The following is a 26669-nucleotide window of genomic DNA, read 5'->3' as shown; positions in this document are numbered from 1 at the left end:
TGATGTCTGTGTTGAACATTCTGTGGCTCCCCCCAGCCGCACCCGGGCAGGTCTCTTCAGTGGGAGAGGAGGCGGTGATGATATTGCTTCTAACAACCAGACTGAAGTGTAGCCTGAGGCGATCTTCCAAAGCCCCCTCCAAACAGCCTCTAATTAATTTTTATCCTGCTACTCCAATGAGTCCCAGGAGGGCAACAACCAAAACAAAAAAATCCTCTCATTTGCTCATTCAGAAAAGCTTTGACGGCAGTTCTTCAAGATTGTAGAGCTCTAAAGAGAAAAATGGCACTGAAGTTTTGCAGCTGGATTTTCCTCCAGTTCCTGTTTTTTGTTCAAAGAAATAGTTCTGTTGTTTCTGGTGAACAGGTCAGAGTGTATTTCTCTTCAGATACTTAGAAACACTTTATGAATCCTTCTATACATGTAAGGAATTGAGTCACAAGCTTGGATTCTGCAGTGCCACCCATCCACCCCAAAAAACTTTAGGAGCACTTGGGCAGAAGCACAAACAAGGGTACAGTCTGGCTGAGGCCCACTTCACAGATAGAACAGAAATGGTGACACTGTTCATAGACTTTACATATCAGACTGTAGGTGTGAGGGACCACAGAATGGATTGATCAATGTTCAAAATATATATAATTCAGAGACTATTTAGTTCTCTGACATTTAAGGTTGCTCCAATTCTTCTTACTTTTAAGACGTTCTTCCTGATATGTAAATCAGCACTGCAAAGGAGATCAGTTTTTCTCTTCCTGGACCCCCCCTTTTGTATTTGAAAGCAGTGGTCTTATCTAACCTTAAATGTTTTTCTGCAAGTGGAACATACTCTCTTTGTCCAACTTCTCTCCACTTTTCAAGGAATCTAATTCCTTCATATTTATTCTTATTTTCTTCTGAGACTTGCTTGAATAATCTGAAGACTGAAGTGCAGCTGTCCTTTGAACTGACTGTCTGTGTTGATCTTTGGAAGGGTTAAAGTGTGTGGACGGTTTTGAATTGAGCCTCAAAATAGACCTTGCTTTTCATTTTGTTCTGTCCATTTCTATTATCTACATTCTACAAATTCTTCCTAATATGTCTACCTCCCTAGCATGGCTAGCTGGGTGGATCTGAATGCTGGTGATCATTCACAACAATCATGGAGTGATGAAAGAAGGCAGTAGATGCCCAATCCCAGAATACATGGAGACAGAAATCCATTTCATTACCTCATTACAGAAAAGCAAACGACAAGTCAGTGCAGAATTAAGTAGAGGCTGCTATATTCTTAAGGGAAAGCAAAGAGTTTCATGAGCCCAAGAGGGGCAGTATCACACCTGCTTCGCACCTCTCCTGTATTTCAATTTCTTCCCTGACCAGTGGGGATAATTTTGTAACATTACACCAGAACATCTTCCTTTCTATTTGACAAAATGAAACAGAGTCCTCAGGATTTTCCCACCCATTGCTCTCTTGGCTACTCTGCTGCAGTACTATTTCATTACTTATTGATTTTTCAACATGCTGTCTGCGTGGCTGTAATTTACACAGGTTCTGATGGCCCTTAGCAATTCTTAACACCTCAAGGTGAGGTCACGGAGTTCATCTAAGACAGTAAATGTAGACAACTAGAGTTTCAAGAAAGGATGACAAATTGGCAAACTTGGTAGCCAAATAAGAGTTGCTGCTAGCCCAAGGCAGGCCACATACTGAATTATCACTGGATTAAGACAAGAAATGAAGCAAGTTTGCACGTTGGTGTTACTATCCTGTGTAGCCAAGAATGACCGGGAAAGCAACTGAGGAAGTAAATACCGTATTTTTTGCTCTATAAGGCTCACTTTTTCCCTCCTAAAAAGTAAGGGGAAATGTGTGTGCGTCTTATGGAGCGAATGCAGGCTGCACAGCCATCACAGAAGCCAGAACAGCAAGAGGGATTGCTGCTTTCACTGCGCAGTGATCCCTCTTGCTGTTCTGGCTTCTGAGATTCAGATTTTTCCCCCCTTGTTTTCCTCCTCCAAAAACTAGGTGTGTCTTGTGGTCTGATGCGTCTTATAGAGTGAAAAATACAGTAAATAGGCAGAACAAGTTCTAAAGGGCTTCAATTACAGAAGTACAGATGATGTCCAAGCTTTAGGATAAAGGTCTTGATTGTAAGAATAGTTCAAAAATTGATCCAATTAGCAAGAGTGGCAGCAAGGGCGTGGGTGGACTCTTCCTAGCTGCATGTCTTTTATGCAGAGGCTGGGCTGGCATCTATCTGTTGGGTATTTCCTGCATCAACCAAGATGTCCTGCAATACCCTCTCAAGTACTTATGACTCTATAAAAACTATTTATTTGTGCATTGTTATTACATTTATATCCTAGGGTTGCCACACACCTGGAATTTTCCAATCATTACTGGGATTCGGCCATCGGAAACATTGTCTGGGCAGAAATTACTTAAATGTACATGAAAATCTGGACATTTGTGTCCAGATTTTCACTTTTTGAAATATGTCAACCCTATTATATCCTACCTTTCCTCAAGGTAACGTACATGGTTTCCACTTTCCATGTTTTCTTCACAACCACCCTGTCAGGTAGGTTAGGGTGAGAGACAGTGACTGGCCCAAAGTTACCCAGTGCGTTTCATGGCTGAGAAGAGATTTGAACCCTGGTATCTCATGTCTGTGTCCAGCAGGCTAACCATTATAATAATAATAATTTATTATTTATACCCCACCCACCTGGCTGGGTTTCCCCAGCCATTACATCACACTGGCTCTCACAAGTTGTATACCTTGAATAAACAAAATAATATAACTTGTTCCTAGTATAGAAGGACTAGTTCAGAAGTACAAAGAATGAAGCTTTGTCACACTTTAAAACTTACAAATGTATTGTGACAGAATGATTTCTTTGCTTTATTTGCTGCTACAGGCTAGTCTGGTTACCTTATTCCCTCCAGGATTGTCAAAATGTGTGGATCCAGAAAGTTGAGAAGAAGAAAGTATAAGCTGAGTCTGGCAGAATTCAGAAGGGCAGGCTGTGGGAGAGTGAGCACGTATGCATGCCTGACACCTTAAGGTCCAGTATGGCAACTGGAGCAAGTCACTAGACCCATAGCTATGACTGGGGAACACCCCTGCAGGAAGAGAGAAAGGTGTGTGATAATGTATTATCCCATCGCCTCCAGTCTGAAGCCAGAAATGCAGGACCAACCTGAGTGGGCATAGAATGCTGAGATGGGCGTCTACAAATAACAACCACTCCTAAGCTAGATATGCCTTGAAGATGTCTTGTATTTTTGCTCAATGACAATTCTTTCTTTCCCTTTAAGCATAGTTTTAAAAATTCTAAGCATCCAAAATTAATTGCAAAATATGCCACATTTGACCATGAAAATGACCTTATGGATCAGAGCTCCATTTGAGCATTTGTACACTCCTCACCACCAAGTATACAAACAGAGGCTCAAAGATGTCTGGGATAGCTCTGTTGGTAAAGCATGAGATTCTTAATCTCAGGGTCGTGGGTTTGAGTCTGTTAGGTAAAAGATTCCTGCATTGCTGCATTGTTGGACTAGTTTACTTTCATGGTCCCTTCCAACCTTACACTTCTATGATTCTATGAAAGTGACACACTGACACATGTGCAGCCCAATCCTATGCATATTTACATAGAAGAAAGTTTCATCATTTGCCTTGTTGGTTTACCATGAACAAGCCTTTCTTGTCTGTTTGTCTCCTCCCTTCTAGAATGTGGAAGAAACAGACCACTCTCACATCCAAACCAAGGGTTGTGGGTTTATCTTCCAGCAAGTTATGATCTGCAACCAAGGTTTAATTTTGGCATACTGATTATGATTTGTTAGAAGCAAAAAAACAACAACTATGGTGTTTGAACATAATGCTAAGTTAGAGGTCGTGGTGTGTTTCTTTCATGTGCTAGCAGGGAGGAAACAAAGAAACCAGAAATCAATCATGGTTTACCATGAAATGCACACTGGGCCACTTGGTGCAATGGGGCTTACTCCCAAATAACTGCATATGCCTTAAAATAACATGCTAGCAATAAAATTGTCATGGTACACACACATTCTAAGCCTAACAATAAGGTTCTAGTAGACATTGCATGAAGAAAGTAAATGTTATGATTCTCACATTAAAAGGAAGTTAATTATATTCATACTCAATTACTGGTAGCATTTTGACATACGTGAATCCAAACTACGTTTTCAGTGCTGCACAATTTTGAGAGGGCAACACTAACATTTCTTGACATTTTAATTTTTGCTGAGCCACCAAGGTACAATGCTTTGACTGTTTGTTCATTTCATTTCACGTATATATTTATTTATACATTCATTATGACTTGTGATATTCAAGTTTGTGTGAATAATACCAGGAAAAGATACTATTCTAAAAATCAATATGCTGAAAGTGCTGTTTTAGGGCTGCTGTAGTTGTTTGTTGTTTTTCTGAGTTATTCCTATTGACCTGAGTTCAAAAACAAGGTATTGATTTATAAAGTACCTTCAGTAAATAAATGCACATTCTTTCAGCTAACCCTAGTAACTAGTCACATACTGAACAGGGCTTCAGCTCAGCTTACAGGCTGTGTTCAGAGTCCACTCTAAAAGCCACCAGACTCTGGGAAATAAAGGATAACCAAGAGAAAGTACCATAACAGTGAAGTAATAGTTTTGGGGCACCAATATTTTTGGTCTATAAGAGGCGTGTGGGGGATTGTAAAACACCATTAGTAACAGATAGTGACTGATATTAGCCATAGGTAATATAATGATGCCTTCAGACAACTAAACAGCCTGTATTTATTTCTCAGTTTAGCTGCTGGTCACTAGAAAGTATGGACACCCCCCCCCCCCCCGTCTATGCACCTTCTTTCTCTTTGGTACCACACCATTTCTTCAGGTCTTCAGGTCAAATTCCTGTTAAGCCTAATGCTTCAGGACTGCAGCAGCCATGCTATTTATCAGTCATGGATTATATAGTCCACATCAGGCCTACAAGATGTCAAGCCTTCTCTCAGTCATTCTTCTGTGACCCAAGAGTAAAAATAGGTGATAGTACTTCATATGGGAACATGAATGGCTCTACTGGTAACATATTCTGCCCCCTACCTCATCTTTTGTACAATTTTATATTATTGCACATTAATTTTTGGTGTCCATTTGTGGATTATGATTAGATGCGCTCACACTGACCAGCAGGGTGTGCTCTCAGAGCAAAGCCAGCTATTCCTTGGCTCCAGATTAAATGAAGCAGACCCTCTGAAATTTCAGTGCCCTCCAAAGAGTAGGTGGAATGCTTTCAAATTCCCTCCTACAATAGCTCACTAAATGGCAATAATATATAACAAGTAATTCCAACAAATTTATTTATTTACAGTATGAACAGGCTGCCCTAAAACAAGGTCTCACAACAAGAAATAATACCATTTAAAATTCAGTAACAATGGGAAAAAAACAGCAAAATTTTTGAAATGTGTTTCCCCCCTCAAAGGTAAATTATTTGTCAGAGACTACAGACTTGTTTAGATGGTATGCCTCATTATATGTAGTATACTGTCCTCCCTAATCCTCAATGAGAAAATCTGAATTAATAAAATGCTACTCAGCTGAGTGGCTCAGCTTATTTCCACATATTCCCAAATCAAGATGTTTCAAAATCCAGTAACTGATATAGAGAAAGCTTCAAATATCCCCTAAAATGAATGTTATCTTTATTTTATCCACCTCAATTACTTTTTTGAAATCCATTTGCATTTGAACAATGTTCCAGAGTGCTTGGTGCTACTGCGGTGTCCAACCAGACATTTATTGATTTGGTGAGGTATACAAATAACAATAATTAAATAAATATATATATGAACATTGGCTTGACAAGTTGTCTCAAATCTCCATTTCCAACTAGCTTTCAGATGCTCTCTCTTCTGCTTTGCTTTAAAAGTTTCAGTTTTGCATTATTATTAAGTAATTAATCACCTTAAACAGTGATACAACCATAACCTAAAGATAATCACACACTAAAACATTTTTAACTCCCCTGCACACCACTGTGCAAAATGAAGGAAGGAGCTATGAGGAAGCCTTCCCCAGGCTAATCTCCACTTCCAACACTACCAGGTTTCCTTGATGCTTTCTTTTTAGCTCCCTCTCTACATCCCCAGCAGATGCAAATATCCACTCTCACTGCATATTGTGCTGCTTCATAAATCCAAGCCTTCACAAGCAGTTGCCACTAGCCTTTTTGTTCAGTCAGGGAATTGTGCTTGTTCCAGCTCTGTGCTGAGCAGGACCTGACTTGCCAGCTACACTTGATGTGTCTATCAGGGTATTAGGGCAACCACTGTGAACCTATGGCCAGAAGGTGCTCTGCCAGATTCCACACACACCCTTGTTTAGATTGGGTGAATCTAATTAGATAAGCCATCCAAGAACAGAACTATCACACTTGTGTTCAAATGCCACATCCTACTTTGTGGTGCTCCAGGAACAGTTTGTCAGGGCACCTGGCCTCCTCATGCTGGGACTACATCAAATGTCCCTATATTATGCACTATCTCCCTCAAGCCCTCATGTGCACTGATGCTGGGGAAGGAAGAAAATAATGAAATGAGACTTTGCTTCGGTTTCATAGGTAATACTGTAGCCATCCACCTCTCTCCCCCGAGGTGTAAGTGGGTCCAGCAGCCCTTGGCTAGATGAGTCCTATCGATCTAAGAGGCTCTGTGTCATTTCCAGGGGATTTGCTAAAGAAGCTACTTATGTCCCTTTTTCATTTTCACCAACTCATTACCAGCTGCTTCTGCCTTGTGTATTTCAGCAACACCTGCAGGAATGAAGCCCGCTCCCAGTCCTTTTTATCCAATTTTGATTCAGATACCCTTAATTAAAAGCAAGACAACAGTTCGCTTGACAATTGGCTGGGAAAGCTGGAGTCAGCTCACACTGGCATATGAGACTGGGGAAGAGGAGTCTTTCTTTCTTTCTTTCTTTCTTTCTTTCTTTCTTTCTTTCTTTCCCCTGCTCCCAGGTTCCCAGTTCCAGATTAAGCAACTGATCCCTGGCTTAACTTTTAAATTAAGACTATTGTAAATTTTGGAACTTGAGAAGAGAGAGGACCCCCATGATCCTTGCAAATATCAAGTGCCTCTTGTTATTGGTTACTTTCCAAAGGTAGCTGCTAGGTTACAATGTGCTATGGGAATGAAAAGGGCCCACTATGTCCACCCTGTAGGATTTCAGTCAATACACATAATATTATCAAACTTTGACAGGATTAAAGATTGCTTCTTTTTCAGCCTGAAAATACAGCAGTTTCAGCCAGGCACAGAAGATGCCACCTTGTCTTCCTTAAGGAAGACAGGAAACCTAAGTACTGGATGGAAGACTGAAAAGCCCTTTTCAGTAGCTTCCCTGGCAGTGAGCATACCTTTCCATCAAGTACTTTCCAAATAGCTAGTTTTAAACAATTTACAAGAGCTGCTCAGATGTATGTTATTGGCATCTTTTCTTTTTCTGGTAACTTTTCCTGATGCAGCAAAGATTTCACCTGGATTTCTAGCTGCTTTACCTTGTCTAAAAGGTAGAAAATAAATGCTATTTTATACAGCTTACAGGTCAAAACTACTAACAGAGAACAATTGTCAAGATTTTCCACATTTCTAGGAAGTTCCCGAGAAAAGACAGGTTCACTCTTTACACACATGCAACATAGCTGAACACAGCTGAGGAAATATGGGTGGCTCTGACAAGAAAAAAGTGTCTGATTCAGTTTAAGCAACACTTCAAAATACGCATAAATACTGAATTAATACACTGCTGGTGAGGTTTGATCTAAGACTGCAATTTGCATTGGACAGCCTGCCTGCGTGTAATGCCTTCATAAGAGTTTTATCTGAGAGAAGGGCACAAAAGCACCTTATCACCACTCCAAATGCAGGCTTTTGCCCTTCCTTGCTTGCTTGGTGTTTGTAGAGACATTTGAAGAAGTCTTAAAGTTCTGTTGGTTATAATGTGCTTTCCATTAATTAATTTTAATGAAAGATTATTCAATACCATTTTCATTTATTTATCATCTTCATTTATACTCTACAGAAATAGGTTCATTCAGGGTGTAGAGAAAGAGACTTATGTTTATTAACAGAGGCATGGCAGGCAGAAATTCAACAAATGAAGCATAGTGATGCACGGTAGAGGAATACACACTTCACCTCTAGAATGTCTGACTAACATGCAACTACGTATAGCGTCCTTGTCAGGAGGAGAGGTGACCATCCCAAAGGCTTTTGCAAGTTGAATTTTAAACTCATAATATAAAACTACAAATCCAAGTAGTCACATACACACCCACATCAAATTCTTGCAAGCAGCTGAATATATTTATTTACTCATGTATTTAAAATGTTTCCATTCTGCCCTTCAATCATATATTTGAAGGGCAAATTAAAATAGCTTGTAAATCACAATAAAACAGTAATAAAGTAACAAGTGACAACAGTAAAAGGTGGTACTAAAAATAACCAGACCAGAAATAAAAATATATCAAAGGGTAAAAACCTGTGGAAATAAGAATGCCTTTGCCTAGTGCATTAAAGCACAGATGTCAAGTTAATCTGCATGAGGAGAGAATTTCACAAGCATGGTGCCACAACCCAAAAGGCCCTCTTGCCCATAGCCACCTTCCGCACTTCAGATGAGGCAAGTTTTAGTGTATGTAAAGCTGATAAAGAGGAAGACGTAACATTGACATCCATGTCCGAGGCCATATATGGTTCTGAAGCTAGTCCGACAAGAAGCTAGCAAAGCTATCTGGCACAATGTGTTTCTAACACTTGGTCCCAGTTAGTAGCTGACAGTAGCTGTGTTTTGAACTAACCGCAGTTTCCAGACAGTCTTCAAAGGCACCCCATACTCACTGCAGTAGTCTTAACTGGAAGTTACCAGAACATGGGTATCTGTAGCCAAGCTCTTTCTCTCCAGGATCACAGCTCATGTATCAGCCTTGGCTGGTAAAAGGCCCTCTTGTGCCACTTGGATCTCTAGCAACAGAGCTGGAGCAATCCCTAACTGCAAATCTAATCCTTTAGCGGGAGCGATCTGGAACCTAATTCAGGACAGGTTGGATATAATACCACTTCCATGGACAGTACCCACCACCAGTACTTCCATCTCATAAAGAGTACGTTTCCTGGTCCATTGCTGCTTTGAGGCAATGAGTCAGCATTTCTATTGCTTCATCTGAATCTGATATAAAGGAGAGCTAGAGCTGAAGGTCATCTCTAGTTATGACTGAGGGCTCGTCCACACCTCCACTTGTCTTGCTGCTTTCTCCCAGGAAAACCTGCTGTTTACTGATGAATCAGAACAAATGTCAATAGGTTTTTCTGTGGATTGACATTTGTTCTGATTCAGTGGTATACTGTGGGTTTTTCCAGGGAAAGCAGCAGGACAAATGAAAAACCGCTTTTACTTGTGCCTAGAAAGCACAGGATAAGTGGAAAACATCTCAGACTCGGCAGCAAAACTGTGGAGATGCCTTGAGTGTCAAAACTGCAGATAATCTCACTCAAAAAATTCCTGTAGATGTTAAAACCCTCTGAATTCCCATGGAATAGACGTCATGGAGTTAAGCAGAACTCACTCAGCACTATGAAACAGAGTGAGCCCTCCAGATAAGAGTAGAACCACTGAAGCACCATGCCCCAACTCCCAAACCAGAAACCCTATGTGGAAGGAGACTTAGCTGAATCCACAGAGAGAGCCTGGAGTAGGGGTGACCAAGCAGCCATGGGTGCCATGGCACTTGTAAATATCTTCATTGGTGCTCCCAGGCAGGGACCCTGTACTCTGGGCTTTCATTTTTTAGCAAATAAGTCTCTAGCCCTCCTAGAGAGAGAGAAAGTTATGAAGCACAATGTGCAGGTACTCTTCTAAGCAGTTCCTGTGAAATGAACTTGGCTGACTGCTTCAGTGATTTTAGTTTATGCATGAAGTCAGAGGTGTGATTCATAAATAAGTTGTTTGGACACTAGGTAACAGGAATCCCTGGGGTCCTAAAGAACTACTGCTTTCCCCTCCACTTTAGTACTTCTGTCTTTTCTACTCCTTGCATTCACCCAATTGCTGCTCTATTTGTTTTGATTTGCTGTTTGCCAGTCACATTATCTCCTCATACACCCCTAAAATTGAGGAGCTAGTAGATGACATTTAGCCTCAGGCTTCCCACTAACCTGGGCCAGTATTGTTCAACTACTACTATGGTGAGGTTTTAAATGTATTTTGTGTGTATTTTCCATGTATTTTTATTCTTTTTCATTCCTTAAAAACTCAGACTTGCCAACCAGCATTAAGTATGTATTTTTATTTGTGACTATATATGAAATATGGCTGGCTATAGTAATTCAAAATTATTCCTCAATTCAGCTATCTTTTAATTTCCAGCTCTACAACAATATTCCAGCAAGAAACAAAGTTACAACCAGTGCCTGTAAAAGAAGGTTTCCCACCAAAAATATTCAGATAACAAAAAACAAATAAATAGTTTTTTATGTGTTTAAACCATTTAATGTTATCATCTCTTTTCTTTTTCTCCTGTTTTGGAGTTGGCAGCCATTTTGTGTAACACTTCTGGCAGGAGCCATTTTCTTACTGGTGCTATTTTCTGAGTGGTGCCTTCTCAAAACTCCAAATGTGCCCCTAGACCCCAAAATGTTGGTGATCATTGGCCTGAAGAATAAGTAGGGTCACATTCCCCCGTCCTTCTCCCGTTACAGGCTATCTGTCCAAGCAACAAGATAATTTCTGTGCCAAAATGAAGCCTGAAACAATACCAAAATTTAGCACTAAATGGGGAGCCATTTCCAAAAAAAGAGAATGACAATTTCAGGAGGTGGAGTGTCAAACCAGTTTGTGGGAGGGAGCTGCTTATTTTACTAGTAGCAACAGCAGTCTCTGCAGTGGTGACTCTTTTTTCCCTTCTAAGTGTCACTGCCTGCCACCACAGGTTTTTAATGAAAGTGGCTGCAGCTAGAGCTCTTGGTCCAGCCACTATCATGTTTTCCCACTCTCTACATATTAGCCATTTGAAACCCTGGTTTGGCTCTGAGTGGGAGAAAGGGAAGAAGAAGCTTGCCTCTGCTGCTCCCCTTGTGGGCACAACATTTAAAAGCCAAAAATAGCCATCACCATGGGTACCACTGCCACCAGGATAAGCAGCTCCCAACCACTTAAATGGCAAACTGATTAATGCTCCCCTCAGGTTCCCACTTATAAAAAGGTAAAGGACCCCTGGATGGTTAAGTCCAGTCAAAGGCAACTATGGCGTGTGGTGCTCATCTTGCTTTTCAGGCTGAGGGAGCTGGCGTTTGTCCACAGACAGCTTTCTGAGTCATGCGGCCAGCATGGCTGAACCACTACTGGCACACGGAGGACCGTGACAAGTGCCAGAGCACACAGAAACACCATTTCCCTTCCCGCTGCAGCAGTACCTATTTACCTACTTGCACTGGTATGCTTTCGAACTGCTAGGTTGGCAGGAGCCAAGACAGAGCAATGGGAGCTCACTCCATCACACAGATTCAAACTGCTAACCTTCCAATCAGCAAGCCCAAGAGGCTCAGTGGTTTAGACCACAGTGCCACCCGTGTCCCTGGATCCAAAAGACACTATGGTGGCAAAGTACTATTATTTGCTGCCATTATCACTACTGAGAGTGAACTCAATAATGAACTTTTTCTGAGTTTAGTTGGATCCACATCTAGACATTTGCCACTTGTGTTTTTGCAATCTCCCAGTCTGCTTCATTGCCTCTAGCTCTGAGAACAGGCTACTCAAACAGGTCCACCACTCTAGTAGAGGGCAATGGCTGAAGAAGTCATCAAGCATCTCATACTGGGGAATCTAATATGACAGTTGACCATCACAGTATGAAACCAAGTGTTCACTCACTTCCCAAAGGAAAGACTTCTACTGCTGGGTAAATACATCTGCACATAGGATGGGATTAGGGGAGTGACTGACAGCAAGCTATCCCACCACACCATGCTGCTCCAATGGCATCAGAGGTGGTAGAAGCCAAATCACTACCAGGTGGTGCCCCAGGCTGGCTGGTGCTGCCCCTCATTACACACTATTAGGAAACACTCAACATCCAACTATAAGCATGGGGGTCCAACTGGACAAGAAATCAGAGATCTGTGAGACATCTCTTTAAATTTCTTTAAGAACAAGCCATGGGGAGTGCCTAAAGCACTCTCCTCCCACACCTATGGCATTTTCCTGGTGTAAATGGCCACCTCAAGCTGCAACTTGTTTCATTACAGAAAAACATTTGAGCCTAGAAATTAATTTCCAAAGAACTTTGAGCATATTAGCAGTGATGAGAATTATAAGAAATCATTATTTAAATTTAAGATAAGCCCAGAAATGAGACAACACACATAGTGAAATGCTCTGATACCTGAGCTGATATTGGTCTGGCAAAACTGAGCTATAAATAAAGTACAGTTTCTTCATGTTGGCAGTTGTGCTCCCAAACTTCAAAGCTACTCGAGTCAGCCCAGCCATTTTCTGCATCTAACATGATCAGGTGGGTGACACGTCCTCTGCCAAGTTCTTGGGCAAGAGCACAGGTTCCTAGAAGGGAAAAGCTGAAGCACAGGGTGGGATACTGTAATGTTAAGAGTGAACTGCACATTCACTTTCCTAAAGCCTTTGGGCTGCACTTGTGCAGACAGAATATTCCAGCAATTCAAATGATTTCTTCAGCACTATGAGCAGCACAAAAATGTTGCTTCCACAGGACTCTCATGAGGGTTTTATAAACTTAATTAATAGATGATAGATATTTACAGCTTTAATTCCAGTTCAACTAAAGCCTTTTTTCTGGGAAATTCCAAGTCTCAGCCAACATCAATGAAGTTAGAGCTTTTCTGGGCAGCCTGAGGGCAGCCAGGTACTAGCAGGTGTCTGCTGCTTGAAAATCAATTAACACCGACCCTGCATTCTGGCCACTAAAACTGCTTTGCTGCTGCATGTGACTAAATGCTGTTTTAGATTCTGAAAATAGAAATATTCCCACAAACAGAATTTCTTCAAAAAATGATGTTGGTTGCGCCAAAGGGGAGGGAGGGGTAAGAGGGTTCCTGGATCACTATAGCATGGGTTTGCCAGGAAAAGAATTCCTGGTGCAAAGTCCACAGAACTTCTCAGGACAGAAATGTCATTTATCACCTATATTTAAAGTTGAATTTGCTGATATTTTATGGTATTCGATATTATTTCTATTAACATTTTATGCTGAAATTACAGAATGATTCGTGAGTACTGAATTTTTGATTGCTTTTACACTTGCTGGGACACTATTAAAGTTGATTTACGTTAATAGCACTGTAAGAAGATATTAACAATGAAATTTCCAAAAGCACTTAGCATCCCATAATTGGAGTTAAATGACAAAAAGAGAGAGGATAATAAAGCAAGGGGAGAGAAAAGAAGAGAGGGAGATTTTTGACAATATTCCCTCTGCTACCCTCTGTTTGCCATTACACCATACAAGCTTGTTCCATGAAAGAATAAAACTACCAGTCAAGAAAGGGAATCCTGCAAAGGTGAAGGACTCAACAATAAAGTAGAACTTAAGAGGCAGAACTTTCTGATTGTTTCTTTTTCTGACAAGTAAACACTCCTTTCAGTGTTTACTGTTTATGGCAATCAGAGATTCTGGTGAAGGAGATACAGTGATATGTGACAATAAAAATTCGTATCGACAGAAGCCCAATTACAAGAAAAGGCTTTGCCAAAATGAACTAGTCTGCATTGCAAAAAGTGTCAAACCAAAGATAGCCATGATTGCTTCTCTGGTTTTATTCCTATGAGCTGATCTGCACATCATATAACACTGGAAACTTGGGTGGGAGTCATCCCAATCTCTGCATCAAGTACAAGAACCACTACATGCTAGCAGAGGCAGGGGGCATGATTACTGACCCTTTGACCCTAAAGGAAGGAGCGGTGAAGGGTCCCCATGCAGATCCGGCACAGTTGGTCTTCTAGGTGAGGGTCAGTCCTTCTCTGCAGTCATAATTGTTCCTTGTTCAGACTTTCATGCAAGGAAAACCTATCATATTTCCCCTCATCTTTAATTGTGGTATTACTGCCCAATAGGGGTGTATGGGGTGTTAGGGGAGGGATAGTGCATCTGGTGAGGGACACATCATGCTCCTTCCGGGGAGGTCTGTCCACCTTTGGTCTCCACCCCTGCACTCTTACCTGTGGCTACTGAAGCTGTCAACATGCAACAGTGGCCACACTCCAGGAACAGTTTCGACTGGCTGGCTAAACCAGGTGAGGGTAACTGATGGGTCTCAAACCCTTGATGAGTTAGGGACTTCCGCTGCATGAGAATACAGACTGGTGGATTGAGACCAATAGTGGGTCCAATGGTCAAGGAAGCAGTTTCTGCACATGATGGAGAGGGAAGTGAGGGGCAAATGGGGCTTGTCAACTTGGGAAGGTAGCCCATTTAGGAGAAGGAAAACCCTGATCCTAAACCTTCACTGCCCTGGGGAGGGGGGGTGTTTGGGAGAAGAAAGGCTAAGGAGTAAACCCTAAGAGTGAAGCCACTAAGATGGCTGGAGGGTGCCTTGTACACCTCCTTCTGACAACTCCTGTAGTGAAGCTGGTGCCGAACATATTGCTCTGCTTTCCATTGGACCACATCAGTGAGGCCGAGAAGGGGGGGTGTTGTCATCAAGGCAGCCCAGGACCTCCATACTTGTGCCCCAGGGAGGTCACTTTGGTTTGACTTCACCCCCGAAGGTGCACTCCATTGTCTCTTGAGACAGACGGGTGCCAACAACTGCCCATTAGCTAAGTTCAAGGCATTTAGAGAAGTTTTTAATGTTTTATGTTTTATCGTGTTTTTATTATTCCGCTGGGAGTTGCCCAAAGTGGCTGGGAAAACCCAGTCAGATGGGCGGAGTATAAATAATAAATTTATTTATTTATTTATTTATTGCTGGTTTTGGTGTATAAAGCCCTAAGCAGCTTGAGACCAGGCTAACTGAGAGATCGTCTCACCCCTTATATACCCAGCTGATCATGTGCTCTGCCAGTGAGGGCCTTTTGTAGATACCATCTTATCGGGAGGTCTGTTCCACATAATGTAGTGTTATGGCACCTCCCCTTTGAAATTCCCTCCCCTTGAATATTAGACAGGCACTGTCTCTGTAGTCTTTTCAGCACCTACTGAGAATACCTTCCTCTTTCAACAAACCCTTTAAGCAGAAATCTTTCCCATTTGGCAACTGCAGTGTAATTGTTTTTAATATATTGTTACTGTTTTATTTTTTGTTGTTTGTAACCCTGGGTTCCTCTGGGAGGAACAGTGGAATAGAAATTTAATAAATAAATAAAATATTCATAAGCACCTTCTTTGGCAACCCTGCTTGGGAGGCCAAGAACTGGAATTAACACATGTCACAGGGCAGATGTGGTGGCAGCAGAATTAATAACTGGGTTTGAGCAGTTGTGATGAGCAGGGGCATCTCATCCCCCTGAGATATCAATGTCTCTGCTAGTTGGATTGTGTGAGCTTAGCAGAAGCCAGAGAGAAGTTTGCTTTTTTAAAAAAACAACAACAAACCAGCCTTTCTCCTACTGGTGACAGCTGATGCTTTAGGGGTAGGCTATGTACAAACAGTAGATTTCACAGATGCAAGAGTATTGGAAAATTAGCACAGCCACAACTCAGCTTGGTGGGATACACACATTCAAGTTCTGTGTCCCACCACTGCCTCTGGGAAAACCAGGTTTTCATTGATGAGGATGCCTATAATTATTGAGTTCTCCTGAGCAGTTAAGTCCAGTCAAAGGCGACTATGGGGTTGCAGCGCCCATCTCACTTTCAGGCTGAGGGATCCGGCATTTGTCCACAGACAGCTTTCAGGGTCCTGTGGCAAGCATGACTTAACTGCTACTGGTGCAACAGAACATGGTGACAGAAACCAAAGTGCACTGAAACGCCATTTACCTTCCGGCCACAACGGTACCTCTTTATCTACTTGTACTGGTGTGCTTTCAAATTGCTAGGTTGGCAGGAGCTGGGACAGAGCAACAGGAGCTCACCCTGCTGTGGGGATTTGAACCGCCAACCTTCTGATCGGCAAGCCCAAAACAAGTGCGCTCCCTGTGGCATATACCGTAAGAATTGTCCCTAGGTAACCAGACAGACGGGTTTGAAAAGCAGAAGGAACTCACTTGTTTTTCCATGAACCTGTAGAATGATGTGTGGCTGCCCAAGAGCATATTACACAGAGCTGGACCATTTCCTAGAAGGGAAGGAAGAAGGGTTGTATCCAAGTTTAGTCATGCTCAAGCAGAACTATTGAAATTAATGGACATTACTAACCTAGGCTCATTAATTTCAATGAGTCAACTCTAAATAGAACTTAGCTGGATACAAACCATACTGTGCAGGTAAGGTAGTAGCAGATAGCTGTTTACATTGACCTTCTGCCCCCAGATTCTGGGCCATGGAAATGCTCTAGGCAGTGTGGGACAGACATGTTACCTCTGCTATCCATTTTGAACACTTTTGCCAGCTTCCTGGTTAGCATGTTCAGGCACATTTCAGCTGAAGAATGGGTGGGGGAGAAGCAGATGTGGCTTGGGACCCCAGAATGCTTCTCCTATTACTGAAAGCCGCTGCTGCAAACTGACTGTCGTCCCCCACAAACCTCCCTGTCCCCTGTTCCTGATTTTCTTTCCAGGAATTTACAAACATTTTCCACAGATCAATATTGGTATTGATTATTCATTGTGAGTGAATCATGTGTCTTTGGTGATCCAGCCTGGCAGAGTAAGCAGCCAAAGGCTGCTGCAGTAAAAAAGAAAGAAGGAAAGAAAGAACAACATACATACATACATACATACCAAAAAACCCCCAACAACCCAGAAGGCAAGAGGGACCCAGCTCTTGCTGGGCTTGCTGCTGACAGCAATGCACTGACAGAAGGGGAGGAAGAAAGGAAGGAAAATGCAAAGGCAAGTAAAAGCATGGAGAGGAGGGGGCAGCAGAAAGAAAGATGACAAAGTCTCAACTGGCAAGTACGTTCCTTCCGGGGCACCTTGGGAGACATGCAGTCCAGCCATCGCCATTCCATGCACAGATGCAGTGGACCTTTTGATCAGGGAATAAGAAGTGACTCATGTTTCTGGTATCTGCTACGTAACAACATTGGGGGAATTCCTTGGCTCACTGACAGCAAAGGAGGAAAGCCGAATCAATGAGGTAACAGTAGATTGCTTTCTACTGCCTTCCTAGGAATACACAGTCATCCTGGATGTCTTTAGCATCTCACCGCTTCTGAACATTTAAATGGATCAACATCATTTACAAAGTGAGTAAATACAAAGCCTTTCATAATTTGCTTGCCAGCTAATGCAAAACTGTATTTTTTATACTTGGAGAAAATCAGATCTTTGTGGCATTTGGTGTACATATACATGTGGAGAACAGCCGAGGGGGGTGGGGAGCAGCTAATTGCTGGTTATGTTTTAAAAGGGATTATGAAAAAAGACAGAGAAACGATCACAGGAAAACAGTCTGGATCACAGCCAAAATCAAAGATGAGCAAGGCTGGAGTGCCTGAGACGGCACCAGCTGTTTCTGACAGCTCTTGGATGGGGTTTCTTGGTATTTCCTATGGATGGCAAAGCCCCTGGAACCAGGGAGATTTCTAGAAAGGAGCATGGTGTCAAGAACTGGAGCTGGGAGAAGATGGCTAAGTAATGATTAACTGGAGGTTGCCGAAAACCCTTTTTGGAGCCTCAAGCAAATTCAGAGAACAAGAGAGCACAAAAGATAAGAGTCTTAAAAATTAACCATTCAACAACAGAAGTAGACATTTTTCCATCTCCTGAAGACACCATGACTTTTCAATACAGAAAGGATGGATTAGTTAACTTCACTTTTGAGAAAGGATCTAGGAAGCCTAGACATACTTTCTGTACCAGCTGGACTGAAATGTATAAATTCTTTCTGGAATCAAAAGGGGGGGAAATATTCCAAATGCCTCCCCAAGCAGGAAACTGCAATACTGTTGTTCTGCATACACACAGAAACAATAAGCTTTCTGATGGAATGTGAACTGGCTATCTTCATTCCAGTCTCTGTTCAACATGGCCATTTCAGAGCAGGACAAAGTAAGTCTCTTCTTCAAGGTCTTGGTCTCTCTTCATCATGGCTGTATTTTATCCCATCAAACTCTGTGGTGGCTCAGAAGAAGAAACAGTGTTGTCTATGCAAGCAGGAATCTTTGGGGGCATGGGTGAGGGTTAAGGCGGCAGCAGCATCAACTAATACAATAGACCTTTGAACATTTCATTCTTGAACCATCTTCCAAAAGCTGTATATGTGGCATTGTGTATGAAAAGAAAGAGAGCACAAGATAAGCAAAAAGCAGGCAAGTAAAATGCTTGGGCATTTCCGTAGTCATTATCAGCATAACTAGTCTGGTTGTAAGCTCCATGCTGTGGAGTGCCTGCACAGACCTGATTGGCATGTTAAACCGAGAGTGCTTCAGTAGCATACTAACCAAGTTATGATAAACCCAGGCAATCAGCAAGTGGTAATCTTCCCTGCTCTAATGTGTCAGAGGCAGACTCACAGCTACCAGTACTTTGTTCCTTTGTTAGCCTCTTCTGCATTGAGATTTTTGCTTTCCTGATTTTTAAAAAAGACTGGAAGAGAAGGTTGTACAGTGGTACCTCGGGTTACAAACACTTTGGGTTACAAACTCTGCTAAACTGGAAGTAGTTACCTTGGGTTACGAACTTTGCCCCAGTATGAGAACGGAAATCGCACAGCGATGGCGCGGTGGCAGCAGGAGGCCCCCATTAGCAAGAGCGCACCTCATGTTAAGAACAGTTTCAGGTTAAGAACGGACCTCCAGAACAAATTAAGTTTGTAACCCGAGGTACCACTGTATGTACTTCCAATAGCTATAATGAAAACAAACAAGCTCTCAGAACAGGTGGAGCAGACAAAGCATGGCAACAATATCCAAAAGAGACCTTTGCAGTGTTGGAAGTCAAGCCAAAGTTTGTTCATTTGTTTTATGTCCCACCTTCCCCCTAGTACAGGACCCAAGGTGGTTCACAACATGAATTTGAACAAATACAACGAAAACCACACTAATCAATATATATATATATTTTACAAAGTTAGTCTATTAAAACAGCAGTGAATCCAAACACTTAAAAACATTTTAAAATGTAACAGCAAAAAACAAATAAACAAAACCATACAACACCCTGCCACAACAGCCAGTTAGTAGAAAAAGTCCTCTCTAAACAAAAAAGTCTTTACCGGCTGGCAACAGGAAAGCAGAGAGGTGGCCAGCCTAATCTCCCATGGAAGTGAGTTCCACAGTTTAGGAGCAGCCATTGAAAAGGTCCTCTCTTGTATCCTCACCAAATGTGCCCATGAAGGTGGTGGGACCAAGAAAAACCTCAGAAAATCTTAAAGCTTAGGCAAGCTCATATAGGGAGAAACAGTCCTTCAGATAACATGGACCCAAGCTGTAAAGGGGTTTGTAGGTCATAACCAGCACTTCTAATTGTGCCAGAAACAGACCATTAGCCAGTGGAGCTGTTGTAACAAGGAGTTTTTGTTCTCCTTGTAACTGGCTCTAATCAGCAATGAAGTCATAGCATCTTGGATCCACTAAAGTTTCTGAACCCTTTCCAAAGGCAGCCCCACATACAGCACACTATAGCATAGCTGTCAACTTCTCCCTTTTCTTGCGAGGAATCCTATTTGGAATAAGGGAATTTCCCTTAAAAATAGGGAAACGTTGACAGCTATGCACTATAGTGATATATATGGTGTGTAACTAAAACAGATATCACTGTCCCCAGATCAGACATCTCCAGGAACGGACACAGCCAACACACTAATTATAAATGTGCAAAAGTTAAGCACTTTTCTGTTCATTTCAATGTGAGAACTTATATCTCTCATTAAAGTCAATTAAACTTAGAAGTGCTTGACTTCAGCTGAATTGTAATACCATTTTTTCACAGAATAAGATCAAACATATTTACTTATTTATTTGTTAAATTGGTATCCTGTATTTCCACCAATTGCCGCTTAAGGTGACCTGCATAGTCCATCATCAATGGCCAGAAGTCAGCTGGTATAGGAATATATGACTTGACAGAAACAGAGAGTATGAACTGTTAAATAAATCTACTTTCCACAATTGGTCAACACAAATTTTATAAATGATCCCTCTAAAATGATCTCTTTATAGCATAGTTGTGAAAAGAATGACATCAAATATGCACCAAAGCCGAGACTGCATCTCATTTATCTCAACTGCAGTATGGACACTGGTATGGATTCACTGAGTGTTGTTGGATGTGCATTTATCACACCAAAAGCCACATCTTTTTATTTGCTTTTTCTTCTGTCTTTCATTACCTTGACGTATCACGCAGTTGAATTTGGTTTCATGAAAATCTGAATATTTATGACTGGGTGAGACAATTATTTGCATTGGTTAGGAGAGTTTGAAATGTTTGCCCATCTGGTATTCAACATTCTTCTGCCATTAGTAATCACAGTTAATGATCTTCATTTTGAAATCTGAAAGGGCAATTGCATCCTGTTGATCCTGTTAGATCACGATGTGTTTGTAATTTGTCTGGGGGAACTAGTATGAGTTGGAGGAGCTATTCTAACACACTACCACACATTTCTGTCAGGAAAATCAAATAGGATTATGTTGAATAACTGTTCATATCCTCCCATTCCCATCCAAGTGTTTCTACCTGGTCCCCCCACCCTGTTCCATACAAGAAGAAGAAGAAGAGTTTTGGATTTGATATCCCGCTTTATCACTACCCGAAGGAGTCTCAAAGCGGCTAACATTCTCCTTTCCCTTCCTCCTTCCTCCCCCACAACAAACACTCTGTGAGGTGAGTGAGGCTGAGAGACTACAGAGAAGTGTGACTAGTCCAAGGTCACCCAGCAGCTGCATGTGGAGGAGTGGATACATGAACCCGGTTCCCCAGATTACGAGTCTACCGCTCCTAACCACTACACCACACTGGCTCTCACCACACAAGGGACTAGATGAAACCTTGGAGAAATTCTGGAGTGCTGTGTCACTTATTTATGTAATCACATCAAGTGCTACGTGTTTTTCATCTCACTCAGGCTATGCAGTACTGCTGCCTCCCCAGTTTGGTCATGATGGATATCAGATGCAAGATACTTGGAGTTGAACCCAGACAAGTTTGAAGTTGTGATGGTTGGCATAAATCTTGTGACTTGGAAGGGAATAGTCTTAAGAACGCTTGTGCTCCTACTCACCACATTCTAAAAACAAACATTATTTTCAAAAACTGTCAACTGTAATTTGTCCTATAATCGTTTAAAAAAAGAGGTTTGTTCCCTTCATCAACAATAGTTTGATTTCCTTTGTTTCAAACTAGCATCTTCTATGTACCATTTCCCACAATTTCTGAACTAATCTAATCTAAATGGGATTTTTGTGATCTGCTATTCAGCTTTGAAGCAATCCCATTTTTGCTCCATTCACCCTGCACACCCAACATAGATGGCTTTAAGCCCTTCTGTTTCACAGCCTTGAATGCTTCTGAAACTGAATCTAGGAGTCCAGGATTCAACAGCTACCAGATGTTTGTTTCAGAAATTACTCTGTCTTCTAAGAAGGCTACACATTTTGCCTTTGCTTAGCACCATGAACATTCCAGAGGCCAAAGAAACCTGTGCTTGAAAACCACATAGATGTTCCTCCTGTGCAAGTCAATACATTTATGAAGGTAGAAATCCAAAATAGAATTTTTAGAATGCTTAGGCAGCAGTCTTTTGCACACTTACTTGTAAGGCCAAATGATCTCAGTGAGACTTACTTTCAAGTATATATGCACAGGATTACAGTTAGTGTACATAAATCTTACCTCAACAAGCCATTGAGACAAAGCTGGGGCAACAGCATGGCACTGCTCAGTTGAGGAGAGGAACTCTTCTTACCCCTTATTGAAGGTGGTGGAAGTTCTTCCCTTTCATCACCTGTACAAATAAAAAGGAGATCAGTGACATTATTCTGAATAATTGGCATTTGCCATGAATTAGCATTACCCTGATATCCCTTGGTGCTAGTGTTGGTCATCTTCTACCCTGAATACTCCTTGACCTTCACTTGGGTGGTTTTCTTTAGTCTTTCTGTTTTTCTTTATTTGGTTTTTCCAGCATCTGCCTAAGAGGCAGTGCTTTTTTTCTTCCTAAAAAATTGTTTAGGGGTACTCTCATTTTCCTACTCATATTGAAATACTGCCCCTCAATGAGACCAAACTTTGATTCACAAAATGTTTAGGGGTATGCGTACCCCTGCGTACCCCCAGAAAAAAAGCACTGCTGAGAGGTATTAATATTAACAAAAATAGCTTCCAGATGGGTAGATGTAGCCTGTAGCTTTAGCAGGAAAATCAACAAAAAGTATTGTGGCACCTCAAAATCAGACATATTTTATTATAGTATAATAATATAATTTGTTAGGTTTTTAAAGTTTATTTTTATTAGTTTTCAAGAATCACAATTTAATAATATATCCAACTAAAGGCAGGGCATAGAAAAACTAAGCATATTAAATAATAACACCCAATCTAAGATCATGATATTCATATTTCTCTAGATGGAGTAGGAAGAGATACCTTAGCCTGAAACCAAACTTGTTAGTTGTCAAGGTGTCACAAGATTCTTCATCAATTTTACAAAAACAGCTTTTCTTTTTTTCTGATTTTGAACACATAACTACTTAATTTGTAATCCTTTCCAGTAGTTTCTTTTAAAATCTCCCTTCCTTTCATATTATGTGCACTGCAGCAAAGTTCTCCATGTATATAACAGGTATAATACATCTGGCTATATGGAAATTCAATATTTTTTTTTCAAAATTAAGCAGATCCTCCAAATGCAAATAACAGCTAGATTATCACAAGAGACAGAAGTGTGCATGCACTATAAACAGGTCAGGGTATGACATACGAAGTCCACAATGGGCCAAGGACAATATTTTAACATCAAAATGTTAAAGATGTTAACAGTGATTCAGGGGTTTAAGAAGACCCAAAGACTGTGTACTGGCATAGCAATTGGCAGTGGATTATTACTTCCAGTTGTCAGTTACTACAGTATTCCTCTGAATATCAGTTGCTGGGAATCACAGATGGGGAGACCGCTGATAACCTCAGGTTCTGCTTGCTGGCTTCCCACAGGTATCTGGTTGGCCAGTGTGAAGAAGGATGCTCGACTTGATAGCACTTTGGCCCAGTCTAGCAGGGTTCCTCCTATGTTCTTATGCCTTGGGGCTATAAAGCTGAAGAGAGGTGCACTCTAATGTCTGCCACCAGCCAGGAAACCAAGGACGGTTAGGGAGTTGCCTCTCAAGAAGAACATCATGGCAAGGGGTAGATCAGCAAGATCCTATTTATCAACCAGTGACAGAGCAGCTGATCCAGTAACTGCTTTCACCTTCTAATTATTTAACATTTTTACAGTGATTAGAAAATTGTAAATGTTTTATAAGTATTATTTGCATTTCCCCCCTTGTATCTCATTATGATCCTGTTACTTTTCTCTGTGCTGGCTACCTATCACCTGCTTCATCAGCTTAAAGCTATCAATCCCTTATAGTTTTCCAAATAAAACTACAAGGGGTGTGTGCAGCCAGGGGTGCCAACTTGAATAAAATACGTAGCGGGGGTAAGCCCTGCCCCACATAATCAATCACCTGATGAGGTGCACCCACACTATTTGAATGGAAATGCCCATCACCTTTGAGGGGGAACCTGGCCCCTTCAAATATTTTATGGGGGAGGGGGACAAAGGGACATCAGCTCCTAGGAGTTGGCTCCTATGAGTGCAGCTAACCCTGGATTTTTGATGCAGTTATCAAGGCAAGGCAACAAAAAAGTGGTATAGGAAAGAGGCAGGAAGTAGCATGAAGACATGACTGAAAGACAAAGCTGAAGCAGGAAGGGACAGTAGCTTCACTAATGGGGAGCCTGATTGACCAGGGAAATCAGGTCCTTTCCCATTTCCCTAAAAGTCAGTGGAATGGCATTCTTTTCATTGACCTGCATGGAGGAAGGGAAAATTGCCACCTTGAGGAAGGAGAGAATAAATCTCAATGCACCTCAGACCCCTGCTAAAGACTAGTTTATGGATCAGTCTCAGTCCTTCCAGTTATGAACCCACACCTTTCTGTCCCTTATCCTTTCCACTCAAAAGCTCCTCTGCTTTCAGTCTGTTAAACTTCCTCACCATGATGCTCTACTGTATATGGATGGAACAAGTTCCCCCTCTTTATATGCCAAGTCACTGTTCACTCTTCCTTCAGCAAAGTCACACATTTTCTGCTCTCTTTGCTACTAGGCTACCCACCTCTGCCTCTTCTATCTCTTTCTCCCTCATCCAGCCACTTGTCCTTCTTCCCCATGAAATGGGAAAGGCAGCCAAGAAGAGGAGCTCTGGAATCTTCATGTTGCAAAAATGCTGGCAAAGAGCAACTGCTATGGAAGCTTCTGTTGCCAATATTCCAATCTGCTTCTTCAAGGCTGCAACATGTCTCCCTGTTAAGTCAATCTGCACCCACAGGGAGTGGATTTTCCATTCACTCCTTTGCTCCCTTGATCTCTCCATTCAGACACATGATGATCCCACAAGAGGCCCATCTGCAGCCTTATAAAACAAAAAAATGTAGGTTGCAGAATGAGCAAAAATCTCTCCTCCAGGCTCCACCCCACAGCAGTTATGAGGCTTTCAGACCCAGCTGTCCCTGATGAGTTGGAAGCTATCTTCCCATGTTATGATGAACACACAAGAGGAGAAACAGGATTGCACCCACTGTCTTCCTCAATTTCACTCTTAAACATGCCCCTAATATCTGAAAGAGATGGTGCACATACAAACTGCATGTGTGATCAGGAACACTGACTTTTTCAAGGTTCATGACTGAACAGACATGGTGTCAAATGCATGTAGGGGTGAAGCAAGGGCAGCAGCCACATTCTTGCCCCTCTTTCTATTAATGTTTATTGTAACATACAGGGCCGTCTTAAGCATATCTGGCGCCATGGTGCAAAGCTCCTTCCCGCCCCCTGCCCCAGTTTCCCCAGAGTTGTCCACCTTTTTTTAGGGAGGACGGTGCTGTCGGCAGGGCTGGAGGAGGTGGGCAGCGACTGGAGGGCGGCTCCTCTGGCGGGGAAGAGGCGGAGGCTGGACACAGTGCCTCCCAGCTCAGCTGGCAGCTTCGTGCCATGGTGGCCATGGCAGACGGAGGCTCCGGGCGCGGTGCTGCTTCGGCGCAGCATGGCAGAGGTGGGTGAGGGCAGCGAGCTGATGCCGGGAGGCACCGCGTCCAGCCTCTGCCTCTTCCCTGGCGCCTTCCGGAACTTGGCGCCCTGGCGCCCTGCACCACTAGCCTCTATGAGTAAGACGCCCCTGGTAACATATTAATAGGGTTCTGGTTGTGATATAGCCTTTCGTACTCTGTGCAAAACTGACATCGTATCATCACCTGACCAATGTTTAATTACAAATTATTGTATCCCATCGCATCAGTTTCCCAAGAGAACCTGGGAAATTATAAGCCTATGATTTGAGTCCATGTTGGCTATCACTTACACCAAACATGCAGGTTCACCCTGTGATAGGCTGTAAGGAGAGCTGGGATGTGTCTACCTGATGCTAGAAACAGAGCCTCCTTCAACCTGCTCCATATATTTGTATGCAGTACAGCAGCTACAAAGACATCCTTGTATGCTTCTGATCCTTATACCACAAGCATACTAGAGTTATGAGCCTGGCCTATAAAATCACATGGTGGTTTTAAGAAATTAAATTATTTCTTTATGTTATATTGAAAGTTACCATGGCCCCAGAGAGGCTAGAAAATGTGTTTATTTACAATTGGAAGCTAAGAGAAGCTGGGACTTTCCAAAAAGCACCAAGGAGGATTGAACAAGTCTTCAACAAAAACATAAGCAACAGAAGCTGCAGAGAAGCATCTGGGCTCTGTGCCAGCAAAAGGCATCTGCAACATACAACTGATGTACTCTATGGTGGGCTAGTCCAATAAAATATGCACAACTTTTAAGAGTCAAACATTTCCTTGTTTTAGCTTTGCATGCTGCAGTAAGGCGTGTGGAAGAAAATCTTGAAAAACTGGCAATAGCCTCGCTATCCATGTCCATTTCCCTTGCTTCACATTATAAGGCTTGAAGTAATCTATTTTTTGTGAATCCATTTTGCAATTTCAGCTCACATCTCTCCATAATGATAATTCCACCCCCAGGCACAAGAATCCAGAACTACCTTTACACTGAATGCACAATTCACACAATACAGTTGTTGTTTTATTTTATTTTTTGCTGTTCTCAGAGGATGGGACAACTTAAACAGCAAACCCTGACCACATCCTTAAACCCAATCCAGTTGCTTCAGGATAACTCAGCTGTGTGCAGGCCCAAGATGAGAGTCATGGAAATATTTAGCCATCTTAAAATATTCTAAACATTTGTACTCCACCTTGCGAAACAGAATCTTCACAAGGCAGCTTACAACCAGATTTTAAAACACAGCA

General features: G+C 42.0%; 1 protein-coding gene across 13 annotated transcripts in view; it reads right to left on the bottom strand.

The window, feature by feature from the left end:
* The window catches only part of ZFHX3 (zinc finger homeobox 3), a 350144-nt gene that overhangs the window by 227837 nt on the left and 95638 nt on the right, over positions 1-26669 (bottom strand). For 6 of the 13 annotated variants that reach the window (XM_081018497.1, XM_081018496.1, XM_081018494.1 and 3 more), the window contains 2 exons: positions 21985-22096; positions 16252-16322 (listed from right to left, as the gene is read on the bottom strand). The gene's annotated coding sequence lies outside the window, so the exon portion shown is untranslated. Of the gene's footprint in view, positions 1-2920; positions 3112-4866; positions 5049-16251; positions 16323-21984; positions 22097-24469; positions 24578-26669 lie in introns of those variants that run through there. The other 7 variants (XM_081018483.1, XM_081018498.1, XM_081018484.1 and 4 more) reach the window with 5 other exon arrangements.

This window comes from Podarcis pityusensis, assembly GCF_964106645.2.
Source record: "Podarcis pityusensis genome assembly, chromosome: 8".
Taxonomy (NCBI): Eukaryota; Metazoa; Chordata; class Lepidosauria; order Squamata; family Lacertidae; genus Podarcis; species Podarcis pityusensis.
The sequence above is the reverse complement of the archived record's forward strand: the minus strand, read 5'-3'. Positions and strand labels throughout refer to the sequence as shown.